At 39.3% G+C, this 20695-nt stretch overlaps 1 long non-coding RNA gene across 1 annotated transcript; it reads left to right on the plus strand.

Moving 5' to 3' along the window:
• The first annotated feature begins 207 nt into the window (after window positions 1-207).
• Window positions 208-2245, plus strand: LOC121890887. The gene is made up of 2 exons (XR_006093962.1): window positions 208-321; window positions 1337-2245. It is a non-coding gene; the product is annotated as an uncharacterized LOC121890887 (long non-coding RNA).
• Window positions 2246-20695: the final 18450 nt, after the last annotated feature.

The raw sequence follows: 20695 nt of genomic DNA on the forward strand, positions 1-20695 counted from the left end.
ACCCATGAGTAATAGCTCCATGGAAAGATCAGGTTTGGGGTCAGTAACAGCGAATCACATGTTTACAACTTAGGGATATGGTTTAATTGGCTGCACATGAACAGAGACGGCCGTCTTCTTCAGGTGTGATCACATATCTAAGACCCCTTTTACACAAGATTGATATTCTATCTCTTTGTCCTCTTAGGTTCTATGAGTATGTATGAGTATGAACAGCAAACAGCGGCGGGAAATGACTGCTTTGCCAAAAGGAGTGACTCCTTATCAGACCAGAGTGCAGTTATTTTAAGAATTACTCCTCAAATGTCTCTCTGGAGAAAGGTATTTTTCTGTTGAAATGATGACAGCAATGTGGCATTCATCTGACGCCTGTTCCAGTCCGATGCTGAAACTGCTGTTTGATATCATTTAGCCTGTTTATTTGGTTCTCAAACCTCTTTTCACCCGATGAACATCTGAGGAGTTTGCAGGATACTTTGGTTCCTTGTCAGTCAAGAAAGTCCGATTCACCGGCCACAACTTTATTGTCTGCAAGAACTTAGTCGATATTGTTCCCTATTAAAATGCAGTTCTTAAATATATATATATATATATATATATATATATATACACACACATACATATGCATTATATAAACTGACTGGGTCGGCCTGCAGGCAGAGCTGCTGTTCTGCCAGTCTGTTGCTGGAGCTAACAGAGCTAACCAACAGACAGCAGACCATCAGATGTTATCAACCAGGGATAACAGGCCACTGGCTCACCACACTGCAGTGCAGTACAGTAATACTGAGGGAACTTGGTGATATACAAACAATCCCTGCTGCAGCATTAATGCCTTTTGTCTCCTCCGTTTCCACACTGTGTTCAGACTCAGAGATTATAAAATGAAAAATGTATGTTATGTTAATTATCCTCTTAATTGAGATACTGACTGAGCCAACCACAGTGTGATGTGTGAGTCTATTTGTTATCTATAAAGTAGAATTACATGATTATATGTTCTATGAAAGGATGTGATTATGAAATAATATGAAAAGAAATTACAAAAAATTAGTGCAAGCATCAAATAAAGTAATGAAAAATGGTGATTATTGAATGTCTATCTGTAAATCTCATTGTAATGGATCAGAGAAGGATAGAAGATTCTGTTGCTGTTGGTCTACCACTGCTCTCTTATCATGTTCATCAATCATTACATAATGTAAATAAGGAAGTCCTTGTTGGTAGTGGCGCTGGATTACGAAACGCTTCATTTTAAAAGAAATATAAAATCTGCTGTAGAGCTGCAGACACCAGCAGCAGCTCAAGTTTTTATTTCTGCTTTCTGTTTACACAGATTTTCAACACTGATGCACCGACCGTGTAAACTTCTCACCACCAACATATTTGCTTTGGTTTGTCATTTTATGAGTCATAACAGGCTCAGCTACAGTTTCAGTGACACTCATGACCCATGAATCCTGTTCCAGCTGATGGTTTAGATGAGTGAAGTATCTGTCTTGAAGCCGACACGGCAGTACAGGTAGAAAACAAGGCTGTACTGTCCCCGTCAGAGCTGACAGGTGCACTGTGTACATTGGACTGCGGCCTGAGAAGTGCTGCCAACTGCAACTAGGGCACACATTTGGCAGGAAGACAGCAGGACTACAGCCACCCTCAGACCGGCATGGAAAAAACATAATGAGCATAAATAAGCAGAGGAACGCTGCATGTACGCAGACACACAGGACAAACATGGCTCCGCTGTTATTTCCTTACACAAGCAGACAAGTGGCTGCTTTCCGACAGCGTCCCTTTTCCTAAGTAAACAACACCAGGTCGGACACACCCTGCAGTATATTTACCGTCAGCAATTAGGTGAGCCTAAAAATGAAAGTTTCAAGCTGCACTCAGGACACATTTCATTATAGAGGACACCGATGTCCTTGGTGATATTTACGACAATTTGGGTGAATTATAAAGAGTTTATCTGGTACTGTTACACTCCTACTGCACACATAAACACATTCTGACTGGTTTTAGACAAACAAATGTTGTATTCTCCACCAGAGTTATGAGACCATAATGTAGGAAGATAACATTTACAGAAAACATGATTGAAAAGTTGAATGAATAAGTTTGGTTGATGGTTCTGTTGGAGGATTTATAATCTCAGTGTCTTCTGTATTTCTAAAATGCTAGTTTGTAATAACTTTGAATTTGACTGAACCTCTTCTGTATTCAAGATTAAAACATGTTTATCATTTTTGAGGAGCATATTTTTAATCTGTAGGTCAAAATATGTCTAGGGTGTTAAAGCTGGACTACACACTTGATTGAAAATATAAGTTCTTTGAGTGTCTATTAGGGCTAAAACTAACAATTATTTTCATCGCCGATCAATCAACTAGTTGTTTGGTCCATAAAATGTCAGAAAACGGTGAAAAATGAAGATCAAAATGTCCACAACCCAAAGATATTCAGTTTACCGTCATATAGGACTAAAAAAACAGAAAATATTCACATTTTAGAAGCTGTTATCAGAGAATTTGGACTTTTTTTTTTTTTTTTTAAAAAAGACTCAAAATAGTTGGTTGCAGCTTTAAAGTCTGTTACAGATGATCTAAATATTTCAGTGAGCATTCAGGACCTATTTAACTAAAATCTTGTGATAAAATACTGTTGCAATAATGGTTATATGCATTGCCAGATTAACCTTTTAGACTCTGGTTCACAAACTTGCTGTTGGGCTGTTGCCATATACTGGTCCCTTCAAGTTCCCAGTAAGTCCAGTGCAACTTTCTCTCCTACGCTGGGATACAAATCAGTGGTCGCCACCAAATGAGGTCATAACACAGGAGCCGCTTTAGTTGATATTGTACTTTTAGTGATTCAAATTCCCAAACAAATTGATTAAATGAGTAAAAGCAGATTGAGATGCAGTGAATGTGGTGCTTTCAGCTGGTGACCAGGATTGGTTTATGAAAATGAGAAAACCACCTTACAGTAGTCAAGTTATGTGAAATATAATTAATAAAATGAAATAAAAAAGACTCTATTTTAAAATTGTAAAACCTTACAATTCTGTTTTTGCACAGAACCTGGCAGGTATGTAGAAAAAAAAAAACAAATAGCATGAATAAATTAGCATTATGTAAAAGGATATTGTTCAATCTATTATTAAAACCAAACAAAAAGGTCAATAAATACCGTTACATCACTGATCATCATATTCAGGTTTCACAGGAGCAAAAAATAAATCTAAGACATGAAACCTGAGACAAAGTGTAACCGCTGAACCCAGAACAGAGAGGGTGAAGCTCTCAGTTTACATTTTCCCCCCATTAGCTTCCTGGTGGAAATTAGCTGACTAAGCTGCTGAGAAGTTTTTAGTGAGTCACGTGTCAGAGAGGTTGAGGATCCTCCGCTGACAGACAGCTGTTTGTGTGGGAGGGATTAAGTTTACTGGATGTAAGGGGTTGAGCTCTCTTTGAAGTGTGAACCGCGGTGAAAATTAAGGAAAACTTGAGGATTATGCACGACACGCTTCACGCTAATACTCCAGAGAGACACCAAAACAGCAGGTTTGTTTCTCTTAGTGTGTGATTAGAGATGTTTCCTTTGAGCAAGTGTAACGTCCTGCTGACACAAGTGTTGCATATCTGAACTACAACAGTGCAGATCTCCACCAGGTGTATCTGGGGAGAGGGGAGGAACAGGAAGGGCAGGGCAGGCTGTTTATCCAGCGTGTATGCATGAGTGGAGTGACTGGTAGGGCTGCAGTCTGCTGGTCGACTGGTCGATTAGTTGGTCGATATGTTCTCGTCCGACTAAATTCTCATTGGTCGAATAATCTCCAAATTACTTTCATAAGGAGAAAAGTGCTACATCAACAGCTTTCCAGGATTAATCCATTATTTCCTGCGGCGGGAGGGACAGACTAACAAATTACATGTGAAAACAACGGGGGTGTATTCAAAACACCCCCGTTGTTTTCACAACTTTGAACTCGCCTAACGGAGACTGCTGGGTCTAACTGTACTCAACGTTTACTGAAGGTTTACTGAATGTTTATTGAATCAGCGTTTCTCCTGTAATAATATCAACGAATCCCCGCCAGGCCAAAAGATATTTTTTTAATACCAAAAATAACGCTAAATATCAGTTGTGTAACTCCGTTTAGGAATAGGACAGTACTTAGTATGTTTGCGTAGCGAGCGGGAAACAGCGAGGGGCAGGAAAGTGACGGTGGATGCGAGCGGAGCAGAGGAAAAGGTTAGTAGTAAGTTGTCAGTCTGGCAGTAAATGTACAGCACAGACTACAGTGTGTCAGTTAATAAATGCTAAAAAGTCACGTCTGTTGTTTCCCCAAATGCTGGAAAAGTAAAGGAGGTTAGCTCCAAAATTAGCAACAATATGTTAGCCTAACCTGAAGAGGCAAAACGGAGAAATGTGAGTTCACTGTGCGATTTAAGAACTTTCTCTGAGGTACTGTCGTAGTCTAAGTTTAATAATTATAATGCCTTAATCTGAATTAATGACGAAATTAACAAAAAATATGTAAGTAAAACAAACAATGTAAAATTTATACTGTTAATCATGTAATCATCATCACGGCTGCCAATTTATTTAAAATGGTTTGTAGATTGTATGATTTTTATTGGCATATTTTGGCGCAGCAGCTTCTACATGGAACCTTCTCTCAGTGCGACAGCTGCTCATGGATGTATGATAAGAGCTGGATACTGGACTAAAAATGGCGCCCATTCAGTCCAATAGGAATTGCTCGCCTGGCGCATACGCCAAAAAAAGTTTCTAGCTTCCAGGTTTGCTTCCGCATTGTGCGACCCACTGAATATGCGCAGTGGTGTTTCCCCCGCTGGCCCCGCCCACGAGCTCCCGCTCAGCCCATAGACTTTACATTGTGATGACATCACAGATTTTTAAGTCGCTTTTCTCGGCTCGAGGACAGTTTGACAAACATAAATCAAAAGTTCATAATAGAAAGAGTCATAATTGATGTTGTTTGCAGTGCGAGGCGTCCTGTCAACGTCTCTTTTACAGTGGTGGTCTATGGGGGAAAATCCTTTTTGGGCCACAGGGGGATTTTTCGCTGCAATACCGCGAGTGGCCACTGGGAAAAATTGGCTGCAAGGCTGAGCGGCGGCGCCCTATCCAGCTCTTATTATACATCCATGCAGCTGCCTCTGTGTCTCTGCAGGTTTCTGTTCTGTATTATGTTGAGTTGCAACGTTTCAGTTTCCACATCAATGTAAATGTGCCCGAATTCGCTAATGAGCTCATTTTCATCCGTAGTCCCTCGACAGATTATTACGAATTAGTGACTTAATGTTATCAATGCGTTGCTTCAACAAGTATTACAATACAATACAGTTCAATACTTAAATACATTACAGAAGTAACAGAGATATAAAAGCGATGAGAGTATGTAAAGGCAGTGCAGGAGATGAGGTTGTATCTCACATGTAAAATGATGCATTTCTGAACAGCTTGTCCTTGTGTCAGTCTGGTGACACATTTAATGACTCTGCCATGAGCCTGTAAATTAAGGAAATTGAAAAAAAAAGAGCCAAAACATCCTCTGAGTGAAACTCACACAGAGCGGATTCAGCAGCAGCAGCAGCAGCAGCCTGTAATCAATACGCTGCCCTCCTCTGACACACTGACATGCTCTTCATCAGATGGCGCTCAGCTCAGACGTTAATAAGAGACTCCAGTGAGAGAATATGCAAATACCGCCACTCTTTGAAGTACAACATGTGCTACTTTGATGTTTTCCTGCACATATTTGACATTATTTCTTCTTCTCTTCACCTCGCTGCTCTCTGTCAGTTTTTACTGTCCGCTGTGTAAAGCCAAGTGTTTTTTTTATAAATCTTGTAAATTGTATTAATTTATTTAATCTGCCTTTCTGCACAGCCTGAACCTGTGAGGTAAGTTTATCTGTAAAGCACCTTTCAACATTCAGAGTGCTTTACATAAAACATAAAAGACTCTAAGACAAGAACCACAATGACACAGAAAAAATAGGATTTTTTAAGATTAGAAGATAAAATAAGGTAAAATAGAATGAAATAGATTAAATGGGAGAATGAAGATGACAGTGCAGTGTGAGATATGAAAAACAGAACAGAGAAGTCTTCAGCCTGGATTTAAAAGAGTTTGGTGCATAAAAACTGAGCTCCTCTTTACACATTAAATACCATATTGTCCTGAATATAAGATGATATTTATTCTGGAAATAATGTTTGAAAAAGCGGGGTTGTCTTTTATTAGAGAAGAGACTATTAGAGGGAAATTTCACCACGTTTTATGTGGCTGTCCAACCAGTGTTGATGGTAAATGTAGTCACTGGAAGCAGTAAATCCATCAGTGCGTGCTATATTGACCGAGAAAACTGAGTCTTCTTGCTCACGGAGCCTACATGTACCGGCATGCATTGCGCGAGAGCTTCTGACACCCAACCGCAGGTCGGCGTCGGCAATAGCGTCCAACAAAAACTGCCCACGCTGAAATTCACTGCAGCAGAATGACACATTCAGTGTCTCAAATCACAAACTTCTGTACTTACGCTTCACATTTTGAGCGCATAAGTGCGTTCACACTGAGAAGCTGTTGTTCCTCTTCTCCTTTCCACAAAGTTAGGTTGTAAAAAATAGACAATAAATGAAAAATGCAAAGCAATAATTACCTTTAAAGTTCTTCTCTACGCGTTACACGCTGTGTTGTCTCTGTGTTATGGGTGTATAAATAGGTAGAGGTCTGTCTTGTTACACAAAAACAGGATTTTTAAGCTGAGAAGTATGGAAAAATGCACTGAGAGAACCCGGATGGTGCAACTCAAAACAGCCAAAAAGTTGAGTGTGGAACTATGGACACTTATCGCCCTCAGTGGTCGCCATCTTGGCTACGTAGCGGAAGGGGAGGGACCACTTTTCAAACTGGAAATGGCAGACGGGTACATCGTAACTACGGTGAACATCACCACATTATATAAATGTGAGTTATACATGTGTTTTTTAGCACTAAGCACCACTATACTGTTGTCGGATTTAAGCCATCAGTATGTTTTTTGGGTTAATTTAGCAGCCTGTAATGATTTGATAGTGTGAACGATAACACGAATGCTAACGTTAGCTAGCGTTGGGGGTGTTCCCCAGAGATAAAGCTGAGCTACTGACACAAGCAAAGTGCTCCCAAGAGACTCTCCATAACCTGTTGTTCCTCTTCTCGTTTCCACAAAGTTAGGTTGTAAAAAATAGGCAATAAATGAAAAATGCAAAGCAATAGTTACCTTTAAAGTTCTTCTCTACGCGTTACACGCTGTGTTGTCTCTGTGTTATGGGTGTATAAATAGGTAGAGGTCTGTCTTGTTACACTTTAATTTTCTAAAATTAAAAGTGTCATAAAAACAAAAACAGGATTTTTAAGCTTCTTTTCACTTTTATTCGAATACAAATACAAATAATTTTACTGCCTCAACAAACACAGATACAAATACAAATACTGGGCTTTCTGCACATCCCCTAGTGTGTATATTAAACTGAGAGCACAAATTATTGAATTTTACCACAGAAACAGTCTCTAAAAAAGCTGCTGACAGTGTGTTCAGTGGATTATCCGGAGTAAAGGAGACACTGTTCCTGTTGAGTTTTAAGAACCGTTTTTTTTTTTTAGACAAAAAAAAAAAAAAAAGATCACTGACAGACACCACTGGAGGGAAGTGAGAACACAGTTACATTTGTAATTTGGGTTAATTTGAACCTTGAATCCAAATATCAACAACCTTTTAATAATTCAGACACGAACGGTTTTGTTTTGTTGTTGTGTAGCACCTGGTTACAGCCAGACAACCACGTTACTGTCTGAGTGTCTTTGAGTTCATTTATTTGTGTTGTGTGTGTGTGTGTGTGTGTGTGTGTGTGTGTGTGTATGTGTGTGTGTGCAGTATTTGTGTTTTTCAGCAGCAGCAGTGTCCTTCGTTCTCTGTCTTCTCTGTTTTCTCTTTCTGTCCTCGTCTCAGGAATAAGCCTCTCAGCTCAGCAACAGTCCAGCTCCCCCGAGGCTTCATGTGCATAATCTACCACCGTGTGTGTGTGTGTGTGTGTGTGTGTGTGTGTGTGTGTGTGTGTTTGTCTAAACAGTTTCATAGTGCTGATGTTTCTGCTAAACATTTCAGTATCCACATCTTTTGTCTCTTAGCCGTATTTTGGTGTGAAGAATCACAAAATCAAACCTCCAAACAACATTTTTTTTTCTTTTTTTTGTTAAAGCCTCATTTCCCAACAGAACAAAACAGAAACAGACACTTAAATTTACTATTTATGATGTTCTGATTTATTGTGCAATATCCATTCAATTTATTACACTACCCGTCAGTTTTTCGGTTTTTATTGAAATTTAAGCAGTTCAAGTCCAGTGAATAACCTTTAAATAACCTTTAATGGTACAAAGGTAAGTGATAAACTGCCGGAGGTGGAAAAATAATTTAATATCAGAGTTATAATACAGACATTCTTCAGGGATCAAGAAATGGATGAAAGACTCTTTTCTGCAGCAATGGAAGAAAATGAAGCCTTGAATGTTGATGTGAACAGTTCCTACAGGTGATGACTTCCAAACCTTCTGTCTGTGTAAAAGCCTGGAGGAGGAAGAGGAGGAGGAAGAGGAAGAGGAAGAGGAAGAGGAGGAGGCCTGATCCAGAGTTGGTGACTGGACCTAAAGGGCGACCAGCATCCAGCTGTCAGCGGTTCATAGTCTTCATTTCATGTTTGTTGTGTCATGTTTTGTGAAGCACATTTGATTTGCATCTTTTTGTTTGAAATGTTCTATATAAATAAAGTTTTATTATTATTATTAATAAACTAGACTTGCTGTTAAAGAGTAACTTCAAGCAGAAAACTGATCTCTTCTGGTTGAAGGTTTGGTGAAAGAAAAAAGAGAACTTCAGACAACTAGAGGTCAAGATTTTCTGGTGTTAAAGCTTTAAAAAAAACTTTATCTTCAAGAGATTGTGAATATTTACAACAAATGTCATGACTTTCACTACTTTCTGTGATACCATGTCAGCATCAATCATCAACATTATCATGAATCTTCCTTCCAGGATTCTGAATATTCATATCAAATCTCAATCAGGCCATAGTTACTGTGTTATAGATATATTTACCCATGTTGCACCAGTTTTCTACCTGAACCTGCTGACCGCAGCGCCTCGTGTGAGCTGTTTTCTCATCACTGCTCCCTTCTTGCGCGTTAACCTAAAAACCCGGAGCGCCTCGGGACTCTTCTGCTCCGTCTATAAAGCTCTGATAAGGCCGTGCAGGAGGCTTGGCATTTTGCTACAGCGCTGCATGTTGTTGTGGGAAGCCGGCCATCTGTCATCCTGCGTGGCAGGGGTTGAGGATGGCCTGAGGGGGGGCGGAGGGGGGGAAGGACAGGAGGACAGGAGGACAGGAGGACAGGAGGCGGCGCACCGGAGGGGCCTCCAGGGCTTGGCTCGGCCTCCCTGATCCCTGCGTGGCGTGCGTGCGTGCGTGTGAGCACCTGAGCTCACAGACCGCAGCCGGAGCGACGGTTAGCTAAACACAGATCGATAGTCTAACTGGTGGATGATGGTGTGTAATCTGGGTTCCATCAGTCACTCCGTCCTCTCCTTAATCACACTGGTTTCCTGCTTGTTGTGGCGTTTTAACTCCTCATCAAACAGGCTGATTTCATTAAGAATCCAGCAGACCTCCACCTCAACTTGTGTTTTGTTTCCTAAATTAACCTCTGATTGATTTTGGTGCTCTTATAGATTAACCATGAGGCTATTTTTTTTTTAATCTCTGGCTCACAGTGAAGTTGAGCTGTGAGGATCACACGAGGATCATTCACTACATGACCTTAAACACGTCTGATATTTCTAAACTATTATATTACTAACATATACAGTGTTATATATGTGATAAACTAATATCAGCCAATTTATCAGTGAGGCTTTAACTGATGTAGAGGGAAAGTGGCGTACTGGTGTCCAGCCATAGTCTCTGCTATAGTTTTCCAGTAATCCAGGTTAACAACAAAGACTCCACAGTAAGAAATGTTTGTCTCCACCTGCCAACACTCCCATTTCTCCCATCTGTCAAGGTCATCTCCCAGCGTCCTCCTGTTTTGTTGTTTCTCCTCAGAAACTCCAGTCATTTGCTCGGCCCTCAAACTTTATTATGAATAATCGTCATACACGGATCCGTAAGTTATGTATGTTTGTCTGACGTTACTCAAGTTGCCAGATCCTCTATCAAACACAAACTACACACTACATACAATTTCAACCCATCTGTCACCACAACCTGATTCACACTGAACAGTTTCCATTTATTGGATCTTTCACACCGTATGTATGAAACACAGACTTCCTTCGATTCACCATCAGTATCACAAACCTCTGTTGTGTGTTGGATTATAAAGATACGGCTGCACATTACTGAAGACTGTCTCATCTGAACATATTTTATCCACCCGCTGAAAAAAATCTCCCATATTTGAAAACTAATGCTGTGCTCTGTACTTACACTTCTGCGTTCACACTGAGAAGTATGGAAAAATGCACTGAGAGAACCCGGATGGTGCACTCAAAACAGTCAAAAAGTTGAGTGTGGAACTATGGACACTTCTCGCCCTCAATGGTCGCCATCTTGGCTACATAGCAGAAGGGGAGGGACCACTTTCCAAACTAGAAATGGCAGCCGGGTACGTTGTAACTACAGTGAACATCACCACATTATACAAATTTAAGTTATACATGTGTTTTTTAGCACTAAGCACCACTATACTGTTGTTGGATATAAGCCATCAGTATGTTTTTTGGGTTAATTTAGCAGTCTGTAATGATTTGGTAGCGCTAATGATAACATGAATGCTAACGCTAGCTAATGCTAACGCTAGCTAATGCTAACGCTAGCTAATGCTAATTTGCGGTAAGTCATTTCCGGTTAAGTGCACAACGGCTGTGTTTGATTTGAGACAACACTACCCTGTAGAAATTTGCGCACTACGCCAGTAAGTACATAGTGTACTACATGAAAGTGTACTAACAGTATGTGATTTGAGACACAGCTTAACATTAGGTTTTGCACCAAGGCGCTCTTTCTCTAGAAGTGCCAGAACATCTTATTTTAAACCAATGGACACAATATCTGGAAATCACTAAATTAAATTACAGATTTGTCATTAAAACTTAAATGCTTGCAGTTAAATACTGAGTCTTTCTTTTGGCTCATATCATTGATGTATAGAGAAATAGAGAGAAAGTTGTTTATTGTAAACTTCAGTGATTCAAGTTGTAGCAGGAAACTAAAGTTACAGGTGGAAATATGTTTCTATATACGTATATATATATATAAATATGTGTGAGTGAATGAATTTTCATACTGTTAAATAGGTCCCATAATCTTACATGGGATTGACAATAATACAACATATAAATAACTTGTGGAGACTGACATTCACGTTCCAAAGAAAAACAAATATACAGAATATATGATTTAGCAGGAACATTATTTCGGGTCTGCAGTAGAGGTGTAACGGTACGTCTATTCGTCTCAAACCGTTGGGCAAAGGATGTTCAGTATAGGATGCTCCAAACAATTACTGTCAGAATAATTTAATAATCCACTAACTCTGACGTTGGAACAATAATTCTAGAGAGCAGTTTCTACCTGGAATGTTTTGGCAGCGCACCATTTAGCTGTAGCATGCTCATGGACGTATGCTAGCTGGCTTAGCTAAGTTAGCCTGTTTACTCTGGTTACATATGATCACGTAGCATCTTCAAAACAGCAGCGAGTGTTTATTTTTTAAATTTTTCTAACTGAACTGAAATCAGCCCAGTATTTGTATTTGTATCTGTATTTGTTGAGGCAGCAAAATTATTTGTATTTGTATTCGAGCACACCCCTAATATATATATATATAATAACAATATGAAAGACAAAACCTCATGTAGGCTGTATTTGCTGCACTGAAGTGATTTTGAGTAAAAGCTTCTTCTGATACTTGCTGTGCTCTCAGAGTGATTTATGTCACTGAGTGAGAGGGAAAGTCCCTCCATGACTTTGATAAATCATCCGTCGTTTGACCTTCGGAGGCCGTTCTGTCCGGCGTCCTTCACTTCAGGAACATCCGCTGCTGCGTTTACATGTCAGGACTCGGGACATACGATCCATCACGGCGGAGTCGCTCACAGTCCTATCATGTGTTGTCAGCGATGAGATGAGTAGAGAAGCTTTATTGAGCCTCTGCAGGGGACGAGGACGCCGGCAGGATTGATGTTAAATGTTCCTGATCGATAAGGTGATGTCATGGACTTCATATTCAATACTCAGGAGGTGCATTAACCTGCGGGGATCAGGGTGATGCATCTTTAAATGAAGTGGCCCTGTCAGTGTTTCCCGTGTTAAAGCAGCCTCTTTACAATCCAATGAGTGAGAGAGTCGAATCGGAGTTGAACTGCGGATGCGGCTGTTATGCAAATTTCCTCGGAGGAGTGTTTATTTTACCGAAACACACACAAGTATTTTCTGGCGTCCTCAATTTAATATGAGGGGTGAAATCAATCAATTCAAACTCAGCCACATTATTTAGAAACGTGAACAAAAAGCCCCTTTCAGACCAGCAGCATCCCTTTATATTAATCTGACGCCAGATGTACGAATGAAGAAGCACACAAGTCACTTTAACGGAGAAGTTACAACAGTAATCTTACAAGGTCGGACCTGAAACATTCCTGAAACACTTAAAACAGAAGTCTGGACTGAAGACCAGCAGCACAAAAACATCTTCTCACACCTTCTAGTGTGACTTAAATACAGTTAATATCTCAGTCTTCATCTGTTATGCAGAAAATCAGTTGTGAAAAATGTATTTTAAAGTTTACCACTGGTGAATTTCTGTATTTTTCTTATTGTACTAAACTATTAAAAACACATCAGTGAGCCACACCGCTGCACTGGGTGACATTTTACTTCATCATGAAGAGTTTGGTCACGTTAGTTTGTTTAGAAACGGCTCCAAAGACTAATAACAGCATCACGTTTTCAGTCTCTGGAGAGTAGTTCTGTGTAAGGCAGAGAGGGCATGAAGGAATCAGATATATCAGGCTTTGATACAAACACACTACTTGTTGTTAGTGCATCAGTTCATCGTTGGTTTGGATCCAAACATGAGATTTGTTGACAGGAAGAAGAATATAGAATCTCGGCATCGGAGTCACTTTGCCCACTTGGTGGATGAGCGAGCCGCTTCGTTCATAAAATCTAAAACAGTGAAAATTTGGTGTTTTGTTAGTTTGTCAGCTTTTCCTCCGTCAATATTCATGTAGTATTAGCTGTGGGGTTTTTTTGCCCACTCTTCAGACCATCTTAACCACTGGAAAAACAGCTGTAGAGCACTTTGTCCACTGAAAAGTTCTATATAAGTGCAGTTAATTTACTATTTGAACCAGTCTGCTGTAACTACAGTCCAGACAGCGTAAACATGGAAATGTAGAACAAATGATTGAAGCCTACCTTTATGTTTACTATTCATCTTTGCCAATAAAAAAGAGTAGCGAAAGATAAAAGATTTAACAAGAGATTTGTCTGAATTTAACATATCTGAGTATTGTATTGGATCCAAAATGGAACCAGCTATCAGAACCATCACAAATACATTATTCATACAACTTTTTATGGATATTTATAATTTCTAAGGCTGATGAACTAAAATATCCAACAAATAAATAAATACAATCAGTTCAGTTCAGATCTTTATTGTCCCACAAGAGGAAATTCTTACTGCAGCATAAAAACATAAAACCATGAAGCGCTTTAGTAGCTGAAAGGTTACTGGTTCAATCCCAACCAGGTATGTTTCCTGTCTGCCACAGGCAAAAAAAAAACAACACAAACACCATGAAAACATAAACACAATAAAAACAAGACAGTAACAGACATTAAAAGTGTTGCTACGATACACAAAACTTAGACAATGAGGATGTGAGTAAGAAGCAAAGAGAAACAGCAACAAGAAGAATAAATGTACAAAACTCATGGTGAAAATACTCAAAATAAATTTGGGATGTCATAAATTCTTCCTGATTTGCGTCAGTTTGTAACTTACTTACACAAACAGTTCGCCCACATACAGGATGAGCAGGTCAGAGGTCAGACCTCCTCCTCCGACTCTCCTCCACCACACGTGGATCCTCTGGAGGTTTCAGCTGAGAAGAATCAGCCGAGCCGCTCCGACGTTTCCAGTCCGTCGGCTGCTTGAAGGAAAAAGACCAACCGACAGAAGGACTGATCATCATATCTTCAACTCTCTACTGAAAACGGGATGAAGATGCAGCTCAGTAACGCAGCTTTCCAGTCAGGCCTGAATTATGAGGTAATATTTGTAATTATGGGATTTCTTTTTCATAATTATGACATGGTAATTATGAGATATGGGTCTGGTAATTATAAGATGCTAAATTATAAATACAACATATTGTATTTATAATTCTAAGCTACTGAAGTCATTATTAAAAATATTCATTATAGCTGCTTTTTAAAAAAAAAAAAAAAAAAAAAAATCATCATATTTTCCCATAATTAGGGTTTTTGTAGCTCAGGATTATAATTTAGCATCTTATAATCACAAGATAAAGATGTTGTGAGATATGGACGTCATAATTATCAATAAAGCTCCTAATGCAGTGAAATGGAAATATGACACGAGGCTTCTACTGTTTTAGATTCATTTGTATTTCTTCATATTACATGTTTATTATTTCTACATCCGTTTCCTGCTGTCGTCACTGAGTTTGTGCTCTTGGTGTGTTTTGAGTTTGTATAAAAAGCGACAGTGAAGGAGTCCAGCAGACACGCGTGTGCTGTCGAGTCTGGAGGTTTTTCCCTTCACTGCTGTGTAAGAAGTGTAAAGAGGCAGATTAGAGTCAGTGCGGCTCTGCAGGAAGCCGCTGCGGCGCTCAGCTGTGATGTCTCTCTCACTGAAACGGCTTAACAGCAAATATAAGTGCCAGAGAAGAAGAGAGATCAGGAAACGCTGGCAGAAGAAGAAGCTCTCTGAGAAACAGTAAATTGAGCGTGATGTCTCAGTTTGTTTTTTCAGTCTTGTTTTTTTTTGTTGTGTGTTTGGATGAAGAACAGTTGGACGTGTTTCACCGACTCGGGCAAACGTCCAAACATTAAAAACCCACAAGAAAAGCAGGTTCAACGAGCTGCAACAACCCACATGAAGCTTTATATTTAGTGTCTGCAACAACCTCAACTTATACTGAAGACATTCAACTAGATCCAAGACATCATGGTTCATTTATCAAGTAAAGTAAAGATGCTGATACTCATAATAAGTAGTTTTTAAATGAGTATTAACTGCAACACACAGGCAGCATCACAACACCTCCATATACAGTATATATATATATATGTACAAAGGAGCTGCCTCAGTCATCCAATCAGAGATCTACTGAAGTCAGTTTACATCCATGTCTGTCCAGACTCATAATATTTGAAGGAATTTAATAAATGTATTGTATATCACATGTTTGGCCAGTAAATCTGATTCTGATAGAACACAAAGTTGTAGCGATGACAGTAGACGATGCTTCAGATATGGATGTTGCTGCTTCACACACATCTTCAACCAGCAGCACAGAAGATCTAAACAATCACCAGTTTGAAGATTAGTGTCACCAGTTCAGTATCCGACCAAACGTGAAATACAGTCAGTCTACCCCTCTGTTCCTGAGTTATGGCGTCAAATAACAGCTAGAAAAGTGAACTTTATAATGTTATAGTGAAGTTGACCTTTGAACTTTTGGATATAAAATTTCATTATTTAATTGAGTTATGGCCAAGAACATGTTTTGTGTTTCATCCTTGAGTCCAAGTGGACGTTCGTGCCAAATTTGAAGAAATTCCCTCCAAGCGTTCCGAACATGACGGACGGACAACCCGAAAACACAAAGCCTCCGGTCACAGCTGTCGCCAGAACAGAGGCACTAAAAAAGCTTCAGAAAGACTAGAAAAATACAAATAACCACAAAACTCTCCAAAGGTCAAGAATAGAAAATAACAAGTGAATTAAGAGCAAAAGTACTGATAGAAATCTTACAGTGTGGTCAAAAACCATAATAAACCAATGCTATCAAAAAAAAGTGTTAATTTATCAAAAACTTTGTAATATTATCACATATTAAACATGATATCTATCTCCAAATGGCACCAAATGGTCACAGATGAAGGATGTACAATGGCAAAGCATAAATAACATCCATATAATTTAAACAGTATAAGAACTATTATAGAGGCTGGGGATAAGAAGGACCGTTACGCTCATGTATATGTGTTTTTATCCAGAAAGCAATCTGTAAGGAACTATAGTCATATAGTCACACACTGTGTAAGTATGTCTTCATCTATATGAAGCCGCTTAATTCTAAAAGGACGTTTTTGAGCAAAAATAACAAAACCACAGCAGGAGTTTCAGCTTGTTTCTGCAAAAACCTTCGTCCACATGAACACACAACAAGCAAGTCAACCACAGAAAACCAGCGAAGAAGAAACGGTGTATACTGTTTCCGTTTTCGCAGCGACTTCCTGACATTTAGTTTATTGCAGCAGATTCCAACAGTTCGAGCAGAGAAAGGTGGTCGCTGTTTTTATATTCGCATTTTCAATTTGCACATAAAAAGTATATTTGTTTGTATAAAAAGCAAAAAACAGACTTAGACGTCACCGAAGAGCTGAAAACATCAGATCTGTGTGGAGCGATGATGAGGAGACTGTAACCTTCCTCACATGAACACATGAAACTAACAGAAATGTCATATTTCCATCATGTTTTCCATCGTTTGAGCTTTGACTGTCGCTCTTTTAATGACGTCATCTCGTTGTGTTCTTCTTCTTCTGCGACGGTTTAACGGCACCGACTGGAGAATCAGCGCCACCTGCTGTTTATCTGCTGATATTCACACAACAGCAGTGGATGGAAACAAACATTCACTACATTTTCTTTTGATGGTTTTCTGGAAATCTGAGGAAGGTTACAGTCTCCTCATCATCGCTCCACACAGATGTGATGTTTTCAGCTCTTCAGCGACGTGTAAGTGGACGTATTTGATGTGTGACTGGAAGGACAGGGTAGAGTGGGCGTCATCCTGGACTCTACAGTCACATATCAAACCCGTCACCAAATCCGCTTTTTTCCATCTCAAGAACATCTCCCGACTCCGGCCGTCACTCTCAAACACCGTTGCTGAGACCTTGATCCATGGCTTCATCTCAAATCGTCTGGACTACTGCAATGGAGTCCTGTTCGGGGTTCCCAGTAAAACCCTGGACGGGCTACAATATGTCCAGAACTCAACCTCCACTCTCATTCACCCACACTGGCTCCCTGTGAAATACCCAGTACCTTTCAGACCTCCTCCACCAACACACCTCTTCCCGAAGCCTGCGGTCCTCGGACTCGGGGCTGCTCTCCGTCCCCCCCCCCCCCCCCCCCGCACCAGCTGACGCAATTTCGGAGACAGAGCGTGGCAGCATTATTTAAGTTTGGCTTAGTTTTCTTTTTCTCCTTTTTTGTACAGCGTGTTTTGAAAGGCGCTATATAAATCTAATTTATTATTATTATTATTATTATTATTATTATTATTTCAGTGACGTTTAAGTCACATGATTCATGTACGTCATCGTTTATTCACTCAGTCTTTTTGCTTTTTATTCACACGACTTTGAAAAAGACTTTGAGAAAACTTTTAAAAGACTAAAGTCTGACAGCTTCTCACATCTGAAGACAATGTGTCTTCATTTTGAAGACTGTGGATCTTACAGGGTCACTGTTTGCAAGATGACAACTATAGATTCCTTTTGAGATTATTTCCCATCCTGCTCCTGGTGGAAATTTAACAAGAAGAGAAACTTGAATAATGGAGCAGAAACAGAAGCAGCTTTTGGCCTCAGCTGCTCTTGTGTGTGTGTGAAGCGGTTTATTCTGAAAAACCAGGAGACGCCGCAGAGCATGGACACGACCCCTGCAGCAATTACTGTCCACCTCTTTTTCCTTTTCCACTCCGTCGGGGTACAAATGTCAAAGATTCACTCTTGTTCACTCCACAACTCCTCCAGTTTCGCCTCCTTTTCCACAGTCTGAGAGAACCGAGACTTGTTCACGTTCTACACCGGGTTCATCTGCCCGGTTTGCTGCTTCCTGTTTGTTGCTGGAGAGATAGCACCTATTGGTTGTTGACAATGTTCACATCATTGACCTTAACTGTTTACATGAGCCAAGACTAAAAACAGCCGATAATATTAAACAGGTTTGATTTTATCAGGATATCAAAATGAGAAAAAGACAGATCGGAGTTTTTTGACCAGTTTACACCAAACGATCGAGATGACCGGAGCAACTCTGGCAAAACTCTCATGATTTTATTCCAACATTGGAAATTTGTCTGCGACAGTGAAATCGCTTGAAAAGTCACCACAGAAACAAAGTCAAACTGTCTTTATGAGATTCTGCCATTAGTTTACTGTTAAATTTACATCCTTTTTCTCATTTGTCAGACACTTTTACCAAAGCAAAATTAGCAAATTGCTTTTTGAAAGCATTAAATGGAAGCTAAAGGGCTACTTGCTAAAATTTCCAAACGATCATAAGACCCCTAAACCTATTTTTATAATAACACTAATAATAATCTTCATTTATATCATTATTATGAAATGATTGGATTTCATGATAAAACAGATTTTTAAAAAAAACATTTCCAGTAATGTAAAAGAGAATTTAAAAAAAAGAAAATAACAGTAATAACAATAATAAAAAAACAGAAATATAAAAGACAGATAAAAGAATAATAACTCAATAATAAATTTAAACTATGTGGGAGCCAAGTTACGTTTATGTATGTTTAGTTCAGTAAATAAGTGGAGTCTACATTTTGTTAAACAATTCATGTAAATTGAAAGTACAAATAAGTTATTGAATAAGTTAATTAATAGTAATTTGTTAAAGCTCAGCTAATAATTATTTGATTTAATTGATGTTGATGTAAGGCACCATTAATTAGACTTTCTGTTAAAACAGTGAAGTAGGTTACTGTCACTTTAAGAGATATCGGCCCCTTGTGTTTTGCCAGGGTGAACCTGTGGTTTCGAAGGATTCAGGCTCTAGTAAAGACCGAGCCACATGGTTTTCTTACCGTAGTACAGTTTACTGATTAGGAGAACTTGGCTTTGAATACTCCTGTAAGAAGATACTACAAACTGTGGAATAAATACTTGTTTTATCATTTTTTACATCGGAGTCCTGTGGAAATTTTTCCTCCTCAAGCTAAAATGCACGAGTTAAGCCAAGGTCCTCGTTAAGCTTCAACCAGCCACAAACTATGTAAAAAAGCTGCCAAAAGCTGAAATATTTCTTAGAAAAACATATTATTGTTTTTTAAACCACAGTTATGTTCCAAAGCTGGATTTTTAGTGATTTATTAATCATAATTGTGAACGTAATGTGTTGTTAAGCATTCTGAGCAATATATCTGTTACTTGATAAAAACTGTGTATTAGATAAAAACTATCAGATAAAAGCAGAGGTAATATCAAATGTAACAGGAAAACACATTACATATCTGAGTTTTGACTGCGTTATGAAGAGGTATGTAGGCCACCTCGTACATTTAGTGTCCTGGATATCGTGTTTGAACAGCGAGGAGGGAAAGAAAAGAGCGACGCTCCAGGAGGATTCCTGCCGGCTGGTCTGACCCAGAGAGAGGAAATCCATCCGTCAGTCAGAAATATCTTCACCCTCGTACTGTATTTCTTTCCCACATTGTTGGGTCGACAGCTCTCGGCAGGCTGTCACGCTTTGTTTTGAGAGCGTTACATCTCAGTTTATGTCAGGTCTAACAATCGTGCACAGACCTGCAGACACAAGAAGCTGCTGAAACAACTCCAAGAAGCACAAATATGTAGGAAGGCAGCCAGAAATGTTCGGTGTTTATTTAGTGGTGACGGTGTAGTAGAAGAAGAAATATCACCCTTAAACACAGCTATTGTATCTACTTTATGTTTCCCAGCTCACTCTGGAAAGAGATGCTGCTGCTGATGTTTGAAACGCTCTTTAAATACTGTAAGCAACACAAAATAAACATTGTTCACCTCAGAGAACCCACTCTCAGCGCTCTCATAGTGTCGTTTTCAGAGAAAAAGCTGTAAAAAGCCGCTGTACACTACCTGCAAACAGACACAGTTAGCTGTAGACTAGCTGGTGAACATAGTGGAGCATTTAGCAGCTAAAGAGCCAGATATTTCCCTCAGGAGTTGGTAGAGAACAAAAACAGAGCTAAAAGAGAGAGAATATTGGACTCACATTCACCAGGTGGACAGAAACACGACTCCACATGAATGATAATGTTGCTCCGTGACTGCTGGATGTGGAAATAAACAACTGTTTGCTAACATGTTCAACATATCAACTTAAAAGCTGATGATGTGTCAGAGTTAATGTTCACTGCTTGTTTCTGATAGAAACTAGTGTTAATGCAGGTTTAAAAACATGTATGCATTAATGCTCCTGAAAATGTTGATGATGGAAACATCTGCAGCTATGACACAAAGTAAGCTAACGTCAGTTGAAGATAACGTAAGTTTGCACTTAAGATCATCTTTTT

Source organism: Thunnus maccoyii, chromosome 23 (assembly GCF_910596095.1).
Source record: "Thunnus maccoyii chromosome 23, fThuMac1.1, whole genome shotgun sequence".
Taxonomy (NCBI): domain Eukaryota; kingdom Metazoa; phylum Chordata; class Actinopteri; order Scombriformes; family Scombridae; genus Thunnus; species Thunnus maccoyii.